At 39.7% G+C, this 21,255-nt stretch overlaps 2 protein-coding genes across 17 annotated transcripts in view; one reads left to right on the forward strand and one right to left on the reverse strand.

The window, feature by feature from the left end:
* The window catches only part of Hiw (MYC binding protein highwire), a 525,671-nt gene that overhangs the window by 262,029 nt on the left and 242,387 nt on the right, over positions 1-21,255 (reverse strand). The window lies entirely within an intron of this gene.
* LOC143212420 (uncharacterized) overlaps positions 8,328-21,255 on the forward strand; it is a 240,721-nt gene continuing 227,793 nt past the window's right edge. For both annotated transcript variants that reach the window (XM_076431242.1, XM_076431244.1), the window contains exon 1: positions 8,328-8,714. The gene's annotated coding sequence lies outside the window, so the exon portion shown is untranslated. The remainder of the gene's footprint in view (positions 8,715-21,255) is intronic.

The following is a 21,255-nucleotide window of genomic DNA, read 5'->3' on the forward strand; positions in this document are numbered from 1 at the left end:
TCGACGATTCTTTCGACCACGTTTGACCATGGTACGTTGAGCTTGATATTTTTCTGAATAGCTGCCGAAAGATTTGGATGGGAAACGAGTGGATCTCGCGACGAGAGACAGAATCGAGGATTTAGGTCTTCGCCGGTGGACGACCTCGGGCCCTACGGGCGTCGACCTGCGAGATAGTCAGAAGAGGAGACACACGAGACGGTACAAAGAGTTTCAGACACCGGCGTGCAGGAGGACGCGTAGTTGGGCCGTATGAAATTGACACCGTGTATTACAGAGAAAGCTGACTCTGCGAGAGACGTATGCTTTCTTAAGATCTTGAAACGGAGCCACGGGTTACCGGATTTCAGGCACCGCGAGGATGAAATTCAGCCGGACGACCGACCGGAAACGCAAAGGAACGGTGTAATCTTCACGCAGAATAGGATTCGCGGGGGATTTTATTTTTCCGTCGTTCGATACAGCTGTGTGCTCCCTTTTGCTGACGCACAAAGCATTTTCGTAAAACTGTTTCGAAAAGAACATTCTTTCATGGTCAATTCGGTTTCCTATATTGAATTTCGTGGGGGATATTTGCCAATCTGCGAGTGGATATATGTGTTATTAACAGACTGCGGATCTTTATGCATTTATGGCAAAATTGAGAAGATGAAATACAAAATTGTTGGAAAATTTTAAAAATTGAAGATGTCACTATATGATTTCTCCTCTATTACAATCATTAATTGAAGAAATAACATGCAATTTGGTTTCACTTTTGCAATCGATGCAGACAATTTTTATTTTGCATAAAGATCCGCAGTCTAGTTATTAATTTTAGCCTCATTATCATGGAAAACTCCATTAAATTTTGTGCGCAACATTTTACGACCCAACCTCATTATGCTAATTATCTTCCAGTAACTGTAGGGCGATGGATCCATGAAAGTGGATGGAAAGAGTTACGTCTTTTTGTAAACATTGCATACATTTTCTTCCCCATGTGGTACGTGTACGTGTTTTACAATTTCGGCCTTCTACAATTAAGATAAAGTGTATCCAGAATTTTCTATGGTTGGAAGAAGCTGTCTTTTTTTATTTTAACGTCCACATACCATCATTCTCTTAGTTGTCAAATGAAATAGCACGAAATTAATGATGCATCGATACACACCACAACAACGTGCACAAAAATAGCGAGACATTTTTTAACAAATTGATTACCAGAGCTACGGATCAATTTCTACTAATTGTCACGATATCTCCTTCTGTACTTCCGAAGCTCCTTCAAGTACAGAGGTCATAAAAGGCAAAGAAGCTATGATCAGCGCGTCCAGAAAGGTTTCGAAAGTTTCAGTCTCCGACGAACGCCTCCGACTATTTTAATAAATTCGATCCTTTCTCAATATTGGAAGGAAGACACTCGAAGCCAAAGCTAACACAGATGGGGCATGAAAACCTCGAAGTAGGTAACTAAAGATTCCAGCAAACAGCTGATCCCGAAGTTCAACTATTGCGTCAAACTCCAGAACCGTGGAAGGTCCCTCTTGAATTTCAAGTAACGGAACCGAATGTCGTCACCGAACGAACGCACACCGTTGTCTGTTAGAGTTTTTCCCGAGTCGCGAGCACCCGGGGAAAGCAGTCCGAGAAAATTGCTATGTATCGCGGAGCTCATCGCGTTACACAGTTTCGCTATCGCGCGGCAATATTAGGTAATACGAAGCGTCGCCTGTAACTCACGCGACTCGTAGCGGCGCGTTCTCGTCTTCGTGATTCTCGAGTGTCCGGAGAGATGTTATCGAGAGAAGAGTTTCATTTGTACCGGAAAATAGAAGCCTCTCTCACGCGGTCCTAAGTTAACAGTTCTCCTAATTGATGCAGGTTACTCTTCTGCGTTGGAAGCCCTGATCAGATTCACGGAAGTCGGGACAAGTAGATTTTATCAGGTTGGCAACTGAGTTCGCGAGCTCCACATTTTCTCAAGCAAAGTCATTTATACAGGGTGAATTCGATAAAGCAGGACACCTAAGTATCTCCGTTACTTTTCGTTGTACAAAAAAACTTCGTAGGACAAAGTTATACTGTTTGAATGAGATTTCAAGGTTATCGACGTTTTTTTTTTAATGGAATGATATATTTTCGTTAACGTAATGTTGTAGCTGACAAAATAACGAATTCATGCATGTAACACAATATGACCTCCAAATGACCTTCAACCCAGAAAAATGGTATAAATAAAATTCAACGTGTAAGATTCATTTGATGTATTTCTGTTACGCCAAATGTTCAAAAATATTCCCTTGAGCTGCTATACATTCAAATGTATGGCAATACACAACAGAATAACAGATTCGCTGTTGACAGGAGGACAATTATGATATACCTTCACCTATACGTTTGTACAGAATCGTGTTTATCCACTACTAATTACTCAGAAGACCTTCTTGCTATCAGATTTCCACAGTTTCTAAGATTTCTCGCATTGTGAAACGTTCATCGATAAACTGACCTTGAAATTTTTTTTTCCGCTTACACCGTTATATGTGGCCCTTCACACAGTGTAACTTTGTCCTACGAAGTTTTTTTGTACAACGAAAAGTAACGGAGATATTTAGGTGTCCTGCTTTATCGAATTCACCCTGTATATGTATTTTTTAAGCACGAGTATTTTATATCAAATTAATCGCAAAATTCAGAGCTTCCCAATGATATACAGTTTAAGAGTCACTGAATGAGGTTATAATGATACCATAAAAGAATTACGAAACAAAAAATCGCGAATTTAGTTGGCAACCTAATAATATGCACAGTATCGTCCATATGGGTTTAGATGTTTGATGAAGTCCTTAAAAAAAAGCAGTGTGATCATATCATGGTCATGATCAGAGTGTTCACCGGTCATACTATTAAAGCCATACGCACTTCACGCAAGAAAATGTTTCATAAAACCGGTAACGAGGTCAATCACTGGCACATTGTCTTCCACAATTTTTCTTTCAGTCTGTTGCCCAAACAATTTTGACAAATGTACAATACTTTATAAGAAATATGCGAAGTATTACTGCTGTTAAAGTTATAATTAATTGACGAGACGAACAATAGGTGATAAAATTATCAAGGCCACAGCATGGAAACCATATTTCTTATCGACGTGAAGAATAATGTTATCTGCATTGGTGTGATAAATGAATACTCACAATTTACAATCAACAATAGTCGATAAAAGAGTAATAAGAATTCACGTATATATATGTATAAGTAACAATTCGATCGCCGACTATGCATTGTGATTTTAAAAATAACTTCGACTTGATCTAAATCGCCAAATTCAATAATTAAATTAGAATTCATATATTTTATTTTATAATCGAGGAACTGTTTGCTTAAAATTTTTTAACATTTTGTAACATTCAGAATACTGAACAAACATACTTTAGCAACATGTGGAATAATTTTTCTGATACATCGAACATTTTCGTCCAGTTATAATTATTGAAACTTTTATTTATGGGAAGCTAGACTCGATACCATTTTCGTTATGTAATATTGATTATATTCGTCAGAGTGGAATAAAAACAATAGATATTATTTCATGAGGAATTTTTTATCGGTAAAGCTAACGTAGTCAATGAACATGATAATAATGGTACCTTCCATCTCTTGTATGCTTTGCAACCCTGAATTAATGGCGTATGTATATGCCATTTCATGGATTTATACCGAGTATTCGCTGCCAAACAAGTTATAATAAATACTTTAATAAAGGTAGGTAATGTTGACCCATTCATTTTCTTAAAAATTTAATCATAAAGAAATTAAAATTGTTTTATTTCGTCTCCTCTAATAAATTAGAATTCGTTTGAATGTACACAATCTCATTATGACATTTCTTATTATAAAGTATTCTAAAATGACAAAATCTTTGGAATTGTATATCCACGAAAAATTAAATTTGTAATAGCTATATACATATGTCCGTAAGAATTAATTTTCAGAAGTTTCTGTCTAAGGTCTAGTTCGACACAAAGTATCAAGCTTAAGATTACATTATTTAATTTCTAGCAACTAATTAGAATTGATATTATGTAGTACCATTAAGGAGATGGAAGGATAACGTTTGTAAAACAATTATGAGATGCAGCTGCACATTTTTCTAGTTACCATCAGCTGAATAATTATTAAAAAGATCCAAGTATTTTCGACTGCTATTACGACTATTGTAAAACCTTTAGAAAACAAGTGTACATTTTACAGATTGTTGAAGTTTTCTAAAAATATATTATTAGATGACCGTAAAAAAGATGTATATGTGTTTAATAAACGAAACTTGACCATCATATCTCTTACACTAGTAATATTAAAAAAAAAATTCGTCCCTAGCAAAAAGATTGGTACCTTGTACACACTGAATTTCCATTTAAAGGCTCCCTCACATTCTCCATCGTTTCAGAATAAACTGATTTATTGTATACGGTTCATGGTAGATAAGTACCGCTTTTTTCCTCTGTTACATCGTTTTATACGTTTTACTGTAATGTAACGCTTGTCCTAGTTTTGGGCCAAGCTTCACAACAGCTCCTCGCTGCACCTCGTTCTTACGCAATAGGGCATAAAACTGCATACACGTTGCATACTTATTTCCAGTTAGTAGCTAGTAAAGCCAGAAATAATTCGAAGTAAATGTTTGCACTTCAAGTTTTAACAATCAGACATTTAGACGATAACCTATGTCCAGAAATTTCTTTTCTTAAGAAAAAGAAACACAAACGTGCAACAAAAAAACAAACAATATGCAAAAATAGAAATTCAGATTTAACAATAGTTAGATGCAAATATGTGTGTGAGTTTATGAATACCTGTGAATACCTGTGAATTTTATGCATTTTATGACAAAAATAAGAAGATGAAATTCAAGACAGTATGAAGATTAAAAAAATTGAAGAACGTCAGTATATCATGTCTAACTTATTAAAACTATTGGAGGAAAGAAGACATTTGCATGAAGCCCTGACATCCTCCACTTATCATGAGTCTGGATAACACAATCACAAATGAACTACGGATTTTATGCATTCATGACAAAAATGAATAAGCGAAATACAAAATTGTGAAGACATTGGAAAATTTTAAGAACACATGTACTTATAATTGATGTAGAAAATTTTTATGTTGCATAAAGGTCAATTAACCTTTATACAGGGTGGGCCATTTAAGATTTGGAATTTGAATCGGCTATAAAAAAAAAAACTAATGAATATTTTTTCAAAGTCATGAGTTTATTAAAAAGATTGAACCTTTCCATTTAGGAATGGAAGACAACGTCATTCAAATGACTGCTACGGCTAGCCTTACAATACCCCATTCGATCAGCCCAATTTTTCAGTACATTTTCGATTGTTTGGACCTCTATTTCATCAATGGCAACTTCGCTTTCGTGTTCCAAGTCGTCAATCGTCGCTGGATGGTTAGCGTAACACTTGTTCTTAACGGCTCCCCACAAAAAAAAAGTCCAACAGAGTCAAATCGTAGCTTCGAGGTGGCCAATTGACATCAGCATTTCGGCTGATTATGCGATTTTCGAAAACAATGCGCAAAAGATCGATTGTTACGTTGGCTGTGTGGCACGTTGCGCCGTCTTATTGAAACCAAATGTTGTCTATGTCATCCTCTTCAATTTTGGGAAACAAAAAATAGCTTAGCATGGCGCGGTAGCGATCGCCATTCACTGTAACGGCGTTTCCTTGCTCATTTTCGAAGAAAAATGGCCCAATAATGCCGCCAGACCAAAATCCGCACCAGACAGTCACTCGTTGTGGATGCATTGGTTTCTCCACGATGACGTGTGAATTTTCTGAGCTCCAGATAAAGACAATTTTGCTTATTGACGTATCCTCCGACGTGGAAATGAGAGGCCCAAACAATCGAAAATGTACTGAAAAATTGGACTTATCGAATGGGGTATTGTAAGGCTAGCCGTGGCAGTCATTTGAATGATGTTGTCTTTCATTCCTAAATGGAAAGGTTCAATCTTTCTAATAAACTCATAACTTTGAAAAAATATTCATTAGTTTTTTTTTATAGCCGATTCAAATTTCAAACGTTAGATGGCCCACCCTTTACGTACCTCAGGGTGAACATCCACCCATTTGCTATTTTAACATTCTGTAAAATAGTTATGATGATTATGATCATGTACAACAATGGAAGATCTTTTATACCACTGTTTCTGAGGAGCGTATGAGGGCTAAGAACTAGCAAACACCGGCCCTAAAAACTATTCAAATATTGCTTCTCTGCCAGAAGCATATCCTCAAACATTCCGTCCAGCAAATGTATCCGCGCGGAGAATCTGAGTTATGAGTGTTCATAAAAATTCCAATCACTGAAGAGGCAGCCGGCGATATCGTAGCACCATTTAAATATGCCGAGAAAAACACGGCTGGAGTAACAGGTACTCCATAAAGCCGCCCATCGTCCTCCCCCTCATCGGCATCCGAAAAAAAACGGTGTCAAGATGAAACATTCCAGAGCGATCGGTCGGTCTCGCTGCCCGACTTCCGCCCGAACTTCCGATCAATCTAATTGTTGTGTCGTCTCAGTGCTCGGCAGTGAGTTGTTGAGTTTTCACTCCTGAACACGCAGCACACTGCACAATGAGGTATTTCACCCGAAAAGTCGGACAAAAGAAGGTTTCAAAATTTTGCTTAAGTCGTAAAATTTTAGCTGTCCGATGTAATTAATGGTCTGAAGAATAAGGCTTCAGTATTGTTCTTTTTATTTGTATACCAGTGAAGTACACTACTTCTCGAAAGTTCAGAGATTTTATAGCACGCTTTGCGTACATAACAGTCTCCGAAGTCCTGTTCATTTTTAACAAATTTACCGATTGCTAGGTTACCGCGGATTTGACGCATTCATGACAAAAGTGAGTAGATGAAATACTATATTTTGAATTTTGAAACATTGCTGTGCTACGTTCAACGTGCTAATATTTTTAAAAGAAGAAATAAATGTCTATACAGCTCCCCTGTACCTTGGTATTAATAGCAGACAATTTTTATTTTGCGTAAAAATCCGCCTGAATACTTCAGTTTCTACTTCGATTTAAGCCTAGCAATTTTGACAATGGAAAACTTTTCTTGAAACAAAACTTGTATTAAATGGTATGTGCTGGAAACCTCTGACGACATGAAATATCTAGGTGCACGGTAGTGCACCAGCCAAGTTCTTGCATTACCTCCTTTTACACGAAACAACTTAGCCGTTTTTTAGAGGCTTATAACTCGGCACTGTAGGCAGATGGAGAGATGTAATTTCGTACAGTTGTTAAATGCTATCATGTCTCAATATTGACAAAACATTAATCTTCCAACATTAGTAGGTTCCGAGATATAGGACCTCAAAAATCGTTAAATTTGTCACTGACTGACTGACTGACTGACAGATCATCAAAACCTTTTGGGTACTTCCCATTGACCTACAAGCTTGAAATTTGGCACACAGGTCTACCATAACAAACCATCGAAGGAATAATTGTCAAAGTTTGAAATTTTACACCTTAAAGGGGTGGTTTGAAAAAAAAACATTACGAAATAGGTACGTAGGATAGAACATATGGCTTAAAGCCAAAAGGCTTAACCCAAAGCATATAGGGTATGCCCAACCACATGACGTATGTAGCCTTTTGTTTTTTAAAAACGAAATTAAAAAATGGCTGCATCTCGGGAACGGTACGTCCTATCGCAAAAATAACGAAATTTTCGAAAGACCATACGCGAAGTTTGAATAATTCAGCCCTCCATGTAATTCATTAAAAATTAAATAAAGTTCTATTTAACTAATTTTTCAAACGCTTTTTTCAGTATTGCAAGAGGTATTTCTAAGCTAACGAACTTGGCCGTATTTTGTTTGATCTCACAACTTTTTACGGCCATAAGAACTTGGCTCCTGTTTACAGAATGTTTTTGTTGGGATTAATATTTCCTGTGCAGATTTACAACTCAAAAGGGATACTACGACGCATGTCCTACTCGAAGACGACAATGTTTTGCGTACAGATATTTACAGCTGTGTGCATAATATAATTGATTTACTAATATGATGTGGAAACACAAAGAAACGTAGAGTGCCCTATCCTTTCGTCTCCGACTGTGAACCTCGTGCAATACAAATTCTATGGACGATGTATCCGCGCCCTATTCTCGAGTGTTCCGTGCACGGATCGCGAAACAGTCGGCGGAGATTGTGGGTAAGGCTTAAGGCCCGTTCCTTGGTGCAAATCGTGGCGGGGATGCGGCACCGGCTGTCTCGTCCGGTTCTCGAATCGAAGAAACCGGGTTCGCAGCAGTGTTGACGATGCGTTTGCACCGTCGCGTCGCGGATTCTGCATCTCGCGTCGATCGCCCGGTCCTCGATCCCTCGATCCCGGCTCGATTCGGCGGGAAATTCGAATCCGCGCGATTCGAGTTTCAATCCGGAACTCAGCTTCGGATTTCAGGTTCACGCGTTCGTTTCGGTCGAGTTTCGCGGTGGTTCCGCTGTGCGGGAAATTCTGTGGTGCGGTGAAAAAATGGAAAAGGTCGGGCTAACGACAGAGAATAAGTTGGCGCCGCATCGAAGTTGATTTAACAAACGAGCGGAGTGCGCGCCCCGGAGTTTTGGGATCAGCGATCGGGAACGACGCGAGCTTCTATCGGCAAGGATTTCACGGCCGAATCGGAGAATCTGCTGCGGTGAGTAGCTCTTGTATGCTCTCTCTCTCTCTCTTTCGCTCTCCCTTGGTCGTTGGGCTGGAAGAGAGAACGTCGCTCGTCCCAATCAACGATCGAAACTCAATTTCCTCGGAAGTTCGCGGAATCGTCCGCACTCCGACGCGTTCCGCGCGACGATAACGCTCGCCCGTCCGTGTTTTCTTAACGAGTTTAGGGAAATCGAGTTCGCGGGAACTGTTACAGGGGCTGGGCCCTCTGTTTACCCCCGTATCTGAGATACCGCCCCCTCATTCGCATTGTTTTAGGGCTCCGAGCTACTTTAGTGTACAGCTATGTGTCTCAGATCGCTACAAAGAGACTGCTTCTACCGACGGTGTTGCAGGATTTATGGATTTTCGGAAGCAGCGGGGCTTCAGCTTGATACACTGTGACTCGAGTGACTGTTCAAAGGATCTTTAAATCAGAGTAACTTCCTCAACTGTGAGGCAGGTGACTTCGCATATTCTGCGAAGCTACATACACTAACTTTCCTGTGAGCCAGAAACGATCAAAAATGGTGAACGTCGTAATTATAGGTCGACAATAGCGAACAACTGCCATTTTCGCCGTTTTTAATCGTTTGCAGTTTATGACGAGACAGCGGATTTTATGCATTTTTGGTAAAATGTAAAATAGTAAAAAGATTAAAAGAATTTAATAGTGTGGTCATATTACCATCAACTTATTCAAATTATTAAAGGAAGACATTTTATTTTTATTTTGCATTAATTGTAAGATCCGCAGTTTACTCATAACGACATTAACCAATTTCGATTAAATATTCTGCATGTAGGCATATCTGTACAACTGATAATGTACAAAATATTATATATTTTTAAAATTTTCTTAACAATGCACTGCAATTCTGCAGTTTTTTCAACTTTTTACAATTATGTTATATATATTTCAAATACATTCGAAGTCGTATACTTTTCGTTCAGGCTCGAAAAAATGGTTCAAAACTGTATTAACATTTCTAAACTCTTTTAATTTGTCGACTGCATCAAATTGCATTTGCTCATTATTTGCTATAAATGCGTAAAATCGGCAGTCCAGTCATACTTATTAATAGCGATATTTTAAAAATCTTCGGCCTCTATAGAATCTATTGGCGTAACAAAATGATTTTGAACAGATTTGACAGAAAAATAAAACATTAATTTTCTCACTTGATTTCAAACAAATATGAAGAAAATGCTACTGGACTTTTGTGTCTTTTAATTCTTCTACACAATTTAAAAACTGTACGAGGAATTGTCCACTAATGGTACAGGCGTCGTGTTAATTTGCAGTACAGATGTTACTAGTGCGCTGATCGAAATTTAATGAAACTCCGTACCACGAGGCTAATTATGTCTAGTCATTGTGGGTGTCGTGTGCATTTGTATGCATACGATGGGATGCATTATATGAGTGGCCTAGCTATTACTGAACATTCCATCATTACTTCGTTAGCCAATCCAAATATAGAAATTCCAGATGCTGTAATTAGATCTGTAGTTTATCGTTTTCCTATATTAGAAGATAATTAAAAATAAACTAGCAGCTAAGTCGTTTTACAAAAATAATTTGATCCTTAATAGAGGATGGAATCTGTGTTTATATTAAACAAATAACCAAATGTAATTATACTACGTTGTCATATATAAAACTACATTTATAACTACATTGTCATATATGAAACCACATTTATAACTACATTATCATATATAAAAAATCACTGCAACAAAATTATTAAAAATATTGTAAAATATGTGACAGATTGATTTGAACGATACTCAATGATATGATAATCATTTCGATAATTGAATCAGTGATGATCTTTATGATAAATGACTCAATGATATCAGAATCTTTATGATAAGATGATTAAGAAATGGAGAATATCAAGACATTTTCTGGATATCATAAAATTAAATGTTAATTATCTTCATAAATAATGAGTATTGTCAAAAACGCTGGGACTTAATTAAAATCGACGATCCCCTACTGTGACCTCTCCTGGTTAGTAAACAGTTTCATTCAAAATGAAATGAGACGAAATGAATATAAAATTGTTCGCGTTTTTTTTGGAAATGAGTTGACGATACGCAGAACACACTGTCGGTTCTAAGTTCTAAGTAAAGTACCTTCTTTCATGCTTACGATGTTGAAATGCCATAAGAGACCTGCTGATGAGTCCCATCAGCAAGGGACACTGCGGTCATTGACCTAGTTAGGTCGGCACAGGGGTACGGGTGTCAGTGAGACTGGGTTACGGAGTCAAGAGGTAGCAACACGTGTTAACGTTGACACATGGAAACTACCGATGTCCATAACACAGTGTGTCCCTTGCCAATGAGGCGCCATTAGCGACAGATCCCCTTTAGTCCATGGCATTTCAACATTACAGGTCTATAGAAACGACACCACGAAACTTGAATCGTTCAGAAACTTTTACCTTTACGACAAGTAAAAGTCATTGATGTAAAAGTACATTTACCATTAATGTTTCGTTTAAGCTAAACAACAGGAGTAAGCTACAACTTTTTTAAAAAAAAGCTACACATTTTAAGGCATAAAAAATCGATATACCTATCATATCTGCGTAGACATTATATGTAGCATCTCGTTAGTGCATTTAAAGACTAGTATCATAGAATTAGCTTGATTGAATTAGTTCAATTAAATATCGCAAGGAAATCAATACACCATATTACTACCAGAATTAAATGGGGACACTTGTAAAAACATCCTCTAAATCAAACAGAGCAGATGTCTGGTAATTTATGGGTTAATAATAATTATGATAAACAATTTTGCGTTGAACATTTTCTTACAAACATACAGCAAATATCGTTTAACACAGATGATGTCTATTTTCTTGACACCATATAGATACAGTGACTCTCATTAACATTCAAACATTTTTCTCAAGAGATTAACTTTTTTAAAATTAGGTAATTCCAAGTTGTTAAGTGAAATAAATTAGTTTATTAAATGATGTATAAAAGAAGGAATTACTTGGTTTGTAAATTGAGCTTATATTGCACATATAAAAATTGATTTTTAAAGGTCTTTGTCAGTTGCATACATTCTGGAAATGTCAACAAAATCAATAAAGTTGCTATTGCTAACGAACTGCAACGGTTAAAAATGGTAAATATGGTAGTTTTTACGACTAAAGATCGGTTCATCTTAGCGAGTCCAGACCAGTCGGACAAAACCTTATTACCCTGATTTTGTATAAAGTATTTTAGCTTTTTGGAAAATACTGGATACTATATTATTACCCTGGTTTTGTATCCAGTATTTTAGCTTTTTGGAAAAACCAGGGTAGTAAGGTTCTGTCCGACTGGCCTGGACTGGCTGAGATAAACCGATCTTAAAGCATCTGACATAAAGAAATAAATGAAAGCATTGTTTTCTTTGAAAGCTTATATTAAAAGCAATGTCTGTCGTTTTCCTCTCGATCCTGACCGATGTTTTAAAACTTCTTTCACATTCTCACCCTACTATAACGTTCAAGTAATCTGAATATCAATGTGTGCCACAATGCATCGATATCGTTACCGTTCACACATCTCGGACGCTGATCGCGCAGATTCAGGATCCACGGATCGACGCCAGAGATTTATGGATCCGCGCGCACTTTTTAAAGTGGTAATCGCGGCGCGTGGGCTCGAGAAGTTTGCGGCGATGCAGCTATTCCGCGATCGCTGCCGCCGGGGGCCAGCCTTTTATCGTCGCTGATTTATCGGGGTGCGCCCCGTCATGCGTGCACACGTGTTTCTATTAATAGAAACCGCTAGACCACCGTGATCTCTACCTCGTCGTGTACATGACCAAGTGTCTACCGTAACGAACGTGGCCACCAGAAAATTAAACTCGAACAATTATCAGTCGTACGTACATACCTCGACGTGCTCCGTGTGGACAAGCGCCCACCGGGTGCCTCGTGTTGTAGGTACTGTACTGACCGATTGGCTTTTCATATGTTTCACGCTAGCACAGTAGTAAATGAATTTTAATCGAAACTTTTCACTTGCAGGTGAAATATGTATCAAGATATAAAGGTTAAAATACTAACACGAAAATTGGTTTTTTTCAATTTTTGTTTATTGGCAACATTTACTGTAGCCTCGTCAATGAAGAATACCTGTAAACACATTGACAAGAGGTATTCAAACTATTTCTTCCATTTCTGACCTCGTTTGATCTTGAAGGTCATTATGTTGTATACGAATTCGTTTTGGATTCATTCGTAGATGAATTCATTTAAAAGACTAAAGTTCACCTTCATTTATGAAATAATAATTGCAGATAAAAAGAATTACAGTCACCATTACATTTCTTGCAAAAATGATATAGTTGAAAAAAATACGTTGGCTAGTAATGACGCGAACATCCGTCTGTATATTAAAATTTCTTCGTCACATAAAAGAATGAATAAATTTATATCTATTTATATCTATATCTATTTCATTAGATATTTCATTTATATCTATTTTATTAGAAAAAAAACCTGGAAACCTGACAGTGAACATTTTTCAATTTCGCACATTAGTATGTAGTAGTGGTGTTCGAGAGCCCGGGAAGTCCCGAAACCCGATGCTTGGTGCAGGATGGGAAGATGTGTATCGGGTCGTGACGGGATTCCGAAAATGTTCGAGTTTCCCGAGAATATTCGGGATTCCCGGGGGTGTGATCGGGTTTCTCGTGAATCTTCGGGATATCTGATACTGTACGGAATCATTTAATATTGTTTTTTAGTAAGAAATTCCGAACATTTTCGGGAAACCCGAACATTTTCAGGAATCCCGAAAGTTTCAAGATTTCATCCCGATCCCGAAAATCGTTCCCGTTCCCGTCCCGACCCGGTTTCGCACACCACTAGTACGTAGTCTAATTTCGACTAGTTCCAGATTTTCATTTTCAACATCACAGGATCCCCGACGGAGGATATGAATTTTCGTTTGAAACTTTTCTTCCGACCGGTCTGGATAAATCGTGCACTGGTATATGCAATCACGGTCTAGTCATAAATTTTATAACAGCAAAATACTTTCTCCCGACCACTTTATCCAGCATCTCGTACGAACTTCGACTGGCAGGTTTTTGCGGAACAGGCCAGAGGTTAATGCTGGTCGTGGTTTTCTGCGATATTCCATTAAGAGAGCAGCCCGGCATCGTTCGATTAAGTCGTCTCTTGCCGAGCCGATGACCACGGACGGGAAATATCGGCGGTTACGCCAACGCGACGTTTATTCCGCTCGGCCTGGAGCCGACACGCGGCTGCCGGCACGTCGATTTCACTTTGCACACGCGTCGCGCTCACTTGTCCCTTCTGGACAGTGTCTTGATCCGTTTGCTCCATACCTCGGTGAGTGATAGATCGTGGGAAGCTGGACATTCACGGTTCCAAGTGCCGCAAACGATGTGTCATAACTAGGGTTGCCATCTATAAAATCTAGGACTTTTCCGTCTGAAACCCGAACACTTTTAACTTCTTTTTAAGTTAGATACGACGCCATAGAGAAAAGTTTCGTACGGGAAATTCGGCCACGAAATATATATTTATTACGATAATTACCAGTAGATAATTTTTTAATGAATTACAGTGTAAAATCTTCATTTTTGAAAATGTTTTAAGAGTTCCCTGCTATGTAAACATTGCATTTGCTTGAAATAATTGCAAAATAAATGGCGAAAAAATCATTCTTTTCAAATGACAACTATTTTAGTAGATACTCCTATGTTTTCACTGTAATGTTGTACTGTTCACAGAAACAATGTTGTAAATAGTGAGTGGTCCTATTTTTAGCCGGGGGCCGTAATCGTAATAAACTTTCCTATTACAAACATAATAACTACTGAAGATTACAAACATATTTGTAAAGTACTGGATTCATTAAACTCAATCGACAGAAATTGAAGGATTAAATATGACTTTTATACTTTGGGTGAAAACGGACCCAGATCCGTTAATCAATATATTAACCCTTTGCACTCGGAGCTATTTTAACTGGAAAATTAAACATTTCTTCCAGAATATTTCCATTCCCTACGATTTTAAATTTTATGGATATGAAATTGGCATAATACCTCATACAATACCCAAAATGTTAGTAATTGATTAGATACCGACATATTTAATAATGTGAACGATATTTTGAATAATGGTACAGCAATTTTTAGTGGTGCCTTAGAGAGGAGAACCGAGTGCAAAGCGTTAAGGTAAGATCTGTAACACTGCGCAATGTCGATCATGCAGAAAGAAACCGAGAATCGAACATCATTCCTGAAGACTTAGGCCGTCCACACACGGGTCGATTGTAATTACATGAACTGCACAAACTTACCTCCATGAGTCGCGCGAATCGTACGATCCACGCGATTTTCCAACTTCGCTGCCGATCGCACGCGATTAGAATCGCGGCGATTTCAATGTGCGGCTCTTCATTTATTTTCATTGGAAATCACGTGGAGGGGGAATCGCATGCGGCTGGAATCACGTCGACCGAATCGACGATCGACCCGTGTGTGGACGGTTCATGCGACGGACGCGATTTTAGTCGAGCCGATTTCAGTCGACTACGAATCGACCCGTGTGTGGCTCTCCATTCATTTGCATTGGAAGTCACGTGGAGGGGGGAATCGCATGCGACTGGAATCGCGTCGACCGAATCGACGATCGACCCGTGTGTGGACGGCCTTAGTCGCTCTTCGTAGGCAACTGCTCGATTAGCAACTCGCATAAGCATCCGCATAGTGCAGCAGCAAATGCATGCAACACGTCCATTATCAGAATATGTCAATACCTCTGTAGAACAGAGTCGTTAACGATGCAGCACAAGTAGCTTGGAGTAATTGGGGCGGTCGGGCATCTCGAGGGTAGCATGAAATTGGCGTGGCTAGTCAGCCTCCTCTCCAGGAGCAGCAGCAGGATGTCCGATGAAAAGAAGGAGCCGGGTCCATTGGTATCGTTCGTGGAACGGGATCCTCGAGGAGCGTCTCGTCAGGACTAATTATTCCGCGAATAGGGCACACCTGGCGGGCCTTTTTCCGTCGCGGAACAGCCGGACAAGCCTGTTTACATCGGCGTTAGCAGCAAGACCTCTCGAGCCTAACGAATCAGCCGCATAACACGGCGGCGCACCAAATAATTAGGCGCATTCTCCGCGAGCGGGCCGAGACGCTCGATTTCTCCGGCTTAATGATCTGCGAAGGCTCTCCGTATCCCCTGATCCCGTCCCCCGTGAAATATCGTCGATCCAATTTAACGATAATTAATTGCACTTCAGTCGAGGGGATCTGCGATCGGGAGCAAGCCGACCCGAGCGTTCGTGCGCCGAGCCGGTCGATGCACTCGATTTAATTCGATCGCTCTTCAGACGGGACTCTATCTTGCAATCGGATCGAACCGAGCTTAGAAAGACGGCTGATCGATGCCCGGTCACGATTCGCGCCCGGAAAATTTTGTCGGGACGCCCGTTACTGGTGGAATGCTTCTTTCGACGCGATCGTTCCGAACCGTGCTTCGCGATATCGCGATGCTCGGATCGAGTTTCCAAAATTAGGTGCTAAGAAATAGTACAATATTTATTGAGAATAAATTGAATCTATTACAGACTTGAAGACTGAATCTTCCACTTTACGACGATTGCTTAAAATTTGATCTACGACTTTTTGCTGTTTTATAGAACAAAAATGGGGAACAACTTCTATCATGTAAGGCTTTCAGTAGCGTGCATAATTCAACAAGCCTTTTCTGCTCTAAAATTAATGCTAGATTTGCGATGTAATTTGACAGGAGAAATTTGGAAAAACTCATGTTCGTCACATTAAATTATGATTACAACTGTTATGAGCGACCGAAATAAACTTCTCCCATCGATAACTGTTGTGAGCGATCGAAATGAATTTTTCTCAATGATAACATTTACCAAGAAGATAACGAATTTTCGGTTACTTATAATCCTTCTTTGTAACCAATACGATTTTAGTCGATGAAGTACTTGTTATCCCATGACTCTTTTTCCTTTTGTTTGTAACAGTTAGGGTCCCTGCACAAAATTCACATAATTTCTTACAATATAGAAAAAACGCGAATAAGCGAAGATGTTTTGGAGAAAAAGTACCACAACAGCTGTCCCTTTTTTACAAGAAATACGATTCACGAGTGACCAAATTATGAAACATCGGCGCACTGTCTTCCAGATATTCGACTATCTCGAGAAGCAACAATTGTTCAGTCACAGAAAAATCTGAAGTCTGTCCAGATTATCGGACCAAACACACCGGGTACGCGTCGCTCGTTTCGCAGCATCTATTTGCGGATCCGCAGAGCGAGCGTGTTAAATGGTCCCGGAAATCCCGGCAAAGTGTACACCATCAGACACCGTCACCGTCACGCGATTCACAGGATTCGTCCGAAAACTTCTTCGGGGTCCGATAAAAATCTGGAATTGTCCCGCGTTCCATTCGGGCCACCGTTCAATTCTCTCGGCGATGTTTGTCCGCGCGATCGCGCCATAGAACGCTGCGCCACACCATGCCGTGCCGCAGAGCGAGCCACGCCAGTGCAAATGAAAAGAAGTGGTTTCCGCGAGCGACAGGAATTTCAGGCACGTTCGAAAACGGAGGAACGGGTTTCCCAGCGCGCGACGGATAAACTTCCTCCGTCCTTTCTCGCCCCGGTCATAAATTCTTCCCTCCTCCGGCGGTTATCGGAAATAAACGAATTCGTCCGGGCGAGATCCTTTAATCCGTCTCCGACGACGTCGTCGGCAAGATCCACGACTCTGCTCGCGCGGCCCGGAAAAAACCTGGAGAACCGGCTCGTGAAACCGAGGAACGAGAAGCTATCGAAATTGTCGGCCCTGAAAACTACCTTACGAGTTTCCTCTGGCTACGAGCGGAGCAGCGGGGAAGGAGGACGGGGCCAGGAAGAGGACGATTAACGAGAGTTTCCGCGAGCCGATCGATCATTTAACCGAACCCTCGTCGCCTCTGTCTCCGCGATTATTCCGCATCGAGCCGGAAACTCCCGCGATCGTATCTCCACCACCGCCCTTTGAACATCGATCCCAGTATCTTCGATCGGCAGCCGCAATTCTTATCGGTTGATGCTTGATCCTTGTATCGTCTGTCCGCCAGATGATGACTAAGCATAGTGTAGCCCGGGGACTTGTGTCCTCACTCTACCTTCCTGTGCTACGACGCGACACTATTGCTCGACGCGAGAGAAAAGGTTATTCCTCTGCATTCATGACGGAACTTTGCGTCCGCGGCACACAGTGGGCCAGATCGACGCGCTAGCTGTTCACGAGCTAAAAAATCGAAGTCCTCATATCGATTTTTAACGAATGTACAACGTTTCTTAAATGTCCATTACATTCAAAACCGATAATATTAATTAAAGTTATTAAAAGCTCTTGTTACAATAAGCGTTCGAAGATCAAACTTTTTCAGATACAATTTATCAAATTTCTTTTCTTCATAACGCTGTCCTGGAAAACCTACTGAAGATTAAGTGCCCAATTTTTTTTTGTATGAAGAATGTATATCTATGTTGAGAACGCACCAGGAAGTAAACATTAATGTTCATAATTTGTTATAAAAAAAAATACTTAGTCAACTAAGAAATACTGTCAAAGTTTTTCACCTTTGACGAGGGATAAGTTAAAAGTGTTACATAGTGTCGTGCTTTCAGAAAGTGGAACATTTGCAGCAACGTCTCCTCTAAAAGATCTCAGTACAAAAAATTTCAAAACAAAATTTTTTTCAATAAAAAATTGTGTTCACCTTGATTATTCATTTATAACTATATATTTTTTATTCAATAATATTATAGCTGACGCCAAGACGAATCCAACGATATATTTAATGTGGTCTTTATGTTTCGAAATAATGGTGGACAGCCAGTTTTCAAATATTATTCATTATTCACACGAGTTTTCAGACATTTCCGGTGGTATGACAAAAAAATGTTTCGTACAAAAAGTAATCAGTACTCAGTCTTCTACAAATCTCAATACAAAAAATTTGAATTATTTCTTTTTTTAAATAAAAAATTGTGGCCACCTTCAATATTTATTTATAACTATATATTTTTTATTCAATAATGTTATAGCTGACGCCAAGACGAATCCAACGACCTATTTAATGTGGTCTTTATATTTTGAAATAATGGTGAAATAGGCGTGAACAGCTACCGAGCCATTCTGGCCCACTGTGCGCTGTTCGCTCTCGTCAAAAAACAATTGTAAATCGCTGTTCCAGCAACATGATCATATAATGTAATTTTTGCCTATCTTATAGGATCTACCTTCTGGTAAGAGGACTGCGGAGAACTTCATGGAACACAGAACCGAAAAATACCGATATCTATTTCGGTTTTCGGTAGTATATCGGTCTTGGTATAGCTTCGCTGATGTAGTGATATCAAAATCATACCGGTTTGAATTCCCTGCAGAAAACTCTGTTGATTAGTATCCCAGCGAGGGAGGTGCAGGTGTTGGAGGCACATCTACGAGCGGGATCGTTGCGTGAAACCGTCTGCGAGCCGGCATTGTCCCCGTCCCGTTCCAATTACACGCAGAAATTGCGGTTCGATCCGAATATGACGCGGTCCCCCCAGTCGATCGTTCGACGACACCTTTGTTTCACACTCGAACGGAGTTCGATCGGTCGATCATCCGACAAACACCGAGATTCCTGTTCCCTTGTGCCTCGGGGAACTCCTCTTCCTAGACCTTTCGCGGCTTCGACGCGAATAGCCGACCGTGATCCGATCGACGTTAATTAATCTCGGCGTAACAGCTCGACGTATCCCAAGCTACCGGGGACTTATTAACGATCGAACGGCTAATTGAAATGGATTCGGCGGAAAAAAGCTGAGACTGCCCCCCAACCACCGAGGGTTAATCATGATCTTGAGACGGGGTAAGAAGCGCATTAGACGGGACGTTTCATTTGCATTTTCATTGCCGACGGAAATAAGCGTGGACACGGTACGAGATGGAACCGTCGACGGACGTTCGCTCGGAACTATCGCATTTATCCTTTGATGAAGATAGCGCCGAAGCGAGCGCGACTTGTAAGACGGAATCGTTGATTGGTTAAGTTTTAATCGCTCCGCTTTTACCATCCTTGAATGCTGGTAATCCATTTATGGGATAGAGACGTTACGTTCGAATGATTCATTCGACGACGCTGCGATGCGGTGGTGTGTCCGTGATGCGATTTCACGATCACATTCCGATATATGTATTAGGTTGTCCCAAAAGTTTCTTCCGGAATGTGTTCCTTTAATGTCGCTAAATAAACACAAACAATACGATAATGTTTATGTTAATATTTTAGTACTTCTTAATATAAATTTTTTGCATTATGTGCATGCATCGAACTGCAACTTTTGGGACAACCTAATATTTATTTAGCAATATTAAAGGATCACATTCCGGAAGAAACTTTTGGGACAACCTAATACATATAAATTGTGAGGACGCTGTAAAGTTGCTTGAAGTTCGTACACATTAGAGTCGACAAAGTAGTCGGATATTATCCTTTCTTGTGTTATAGCAGGAAAAGCCACAATCTTCCCCTTACGAAGCCACAATCTTCTTCCAGCGAACTCTCACTTGCAGAAACACTTCTGAAATCATCTTTCGGAATTGTCAACAGCCTAGTCGCATTACGCGTTTATTCTCTTCTACGTCCTCAAATCTGCGTCCTTCCAGAGGGTTTTTCAATTTGCGGAACAGTCAAAAATAACAAGGAGCTAATAAAGTTATACGATACCGCGTTTAAAGTGGCCCCTAGACGATCAATAATATTGTCAATATTCGCTTCAATATTGACGGAGGACCATATTGATGGAAATATTGATCGTCTAGGAGCGTATTGGGGCGTGCTATCAATATTGACGGATATTGATAGAAAATTATATTTTCTGTCAATATCGACGAACCGTTTGAACGTCTAGGAGGTTTATTGTTAATATTTCCTTTAATATCTGTTGCTTGAGAGATCGCGAAGTGAGAACATGGCTGACCCACCGAGCTCCCCTTCTAGTGATCAGGGTTCCGTTCGGGATCGAGATTTCACAAGCCTGCTTATAGCAGCATATCGCGATTATCCGGAATTGTGGCGAGTGAAATCAAAAGATTACTTTAACAAAAACAAAACAGCAATTGCAATGCAAAAAATTGTTGATGCATTGAAACAATGTAAACCAGACTTTACGGTTGAACAATTAAAAAAAGAGAATGAAACAGCCCCGACCATGCAGCACGGATATTTTTGCCAGAATGAGTATTGGTGAGAATATTGATGCGCGTGTGTGTGTGTGTGTGTGTTTGTATTGAAGCATATTGATGCGCGCTTCAATATTGAAGCGAATATTGATCATCTAGGGGCCACTTAAGACTTTAGAGATCAACCCGAAGATAAACAAGCCTTTCAAATATAATTATATGATAATTGAAAATCTTTGAAAATCGTTGTGACTTAAATACATTATCTGTTCTAACAGGAATGG

Source organism: Lasioglossum baleicum, chromosome 9 (genome assembly GCF_051020765.1).
Source record: "Lasioglossum baleicum chromosome 9, iyLasBale1, whole genome shotgun sequence".
In the NCBI taxonomy this organism is placed as follows: Eukaryota; Metazoa; Arthropoda; class Insecta; order Hymenoptera; family Halictidae; genus Lasioglossum; species Lasioglossum baleicum.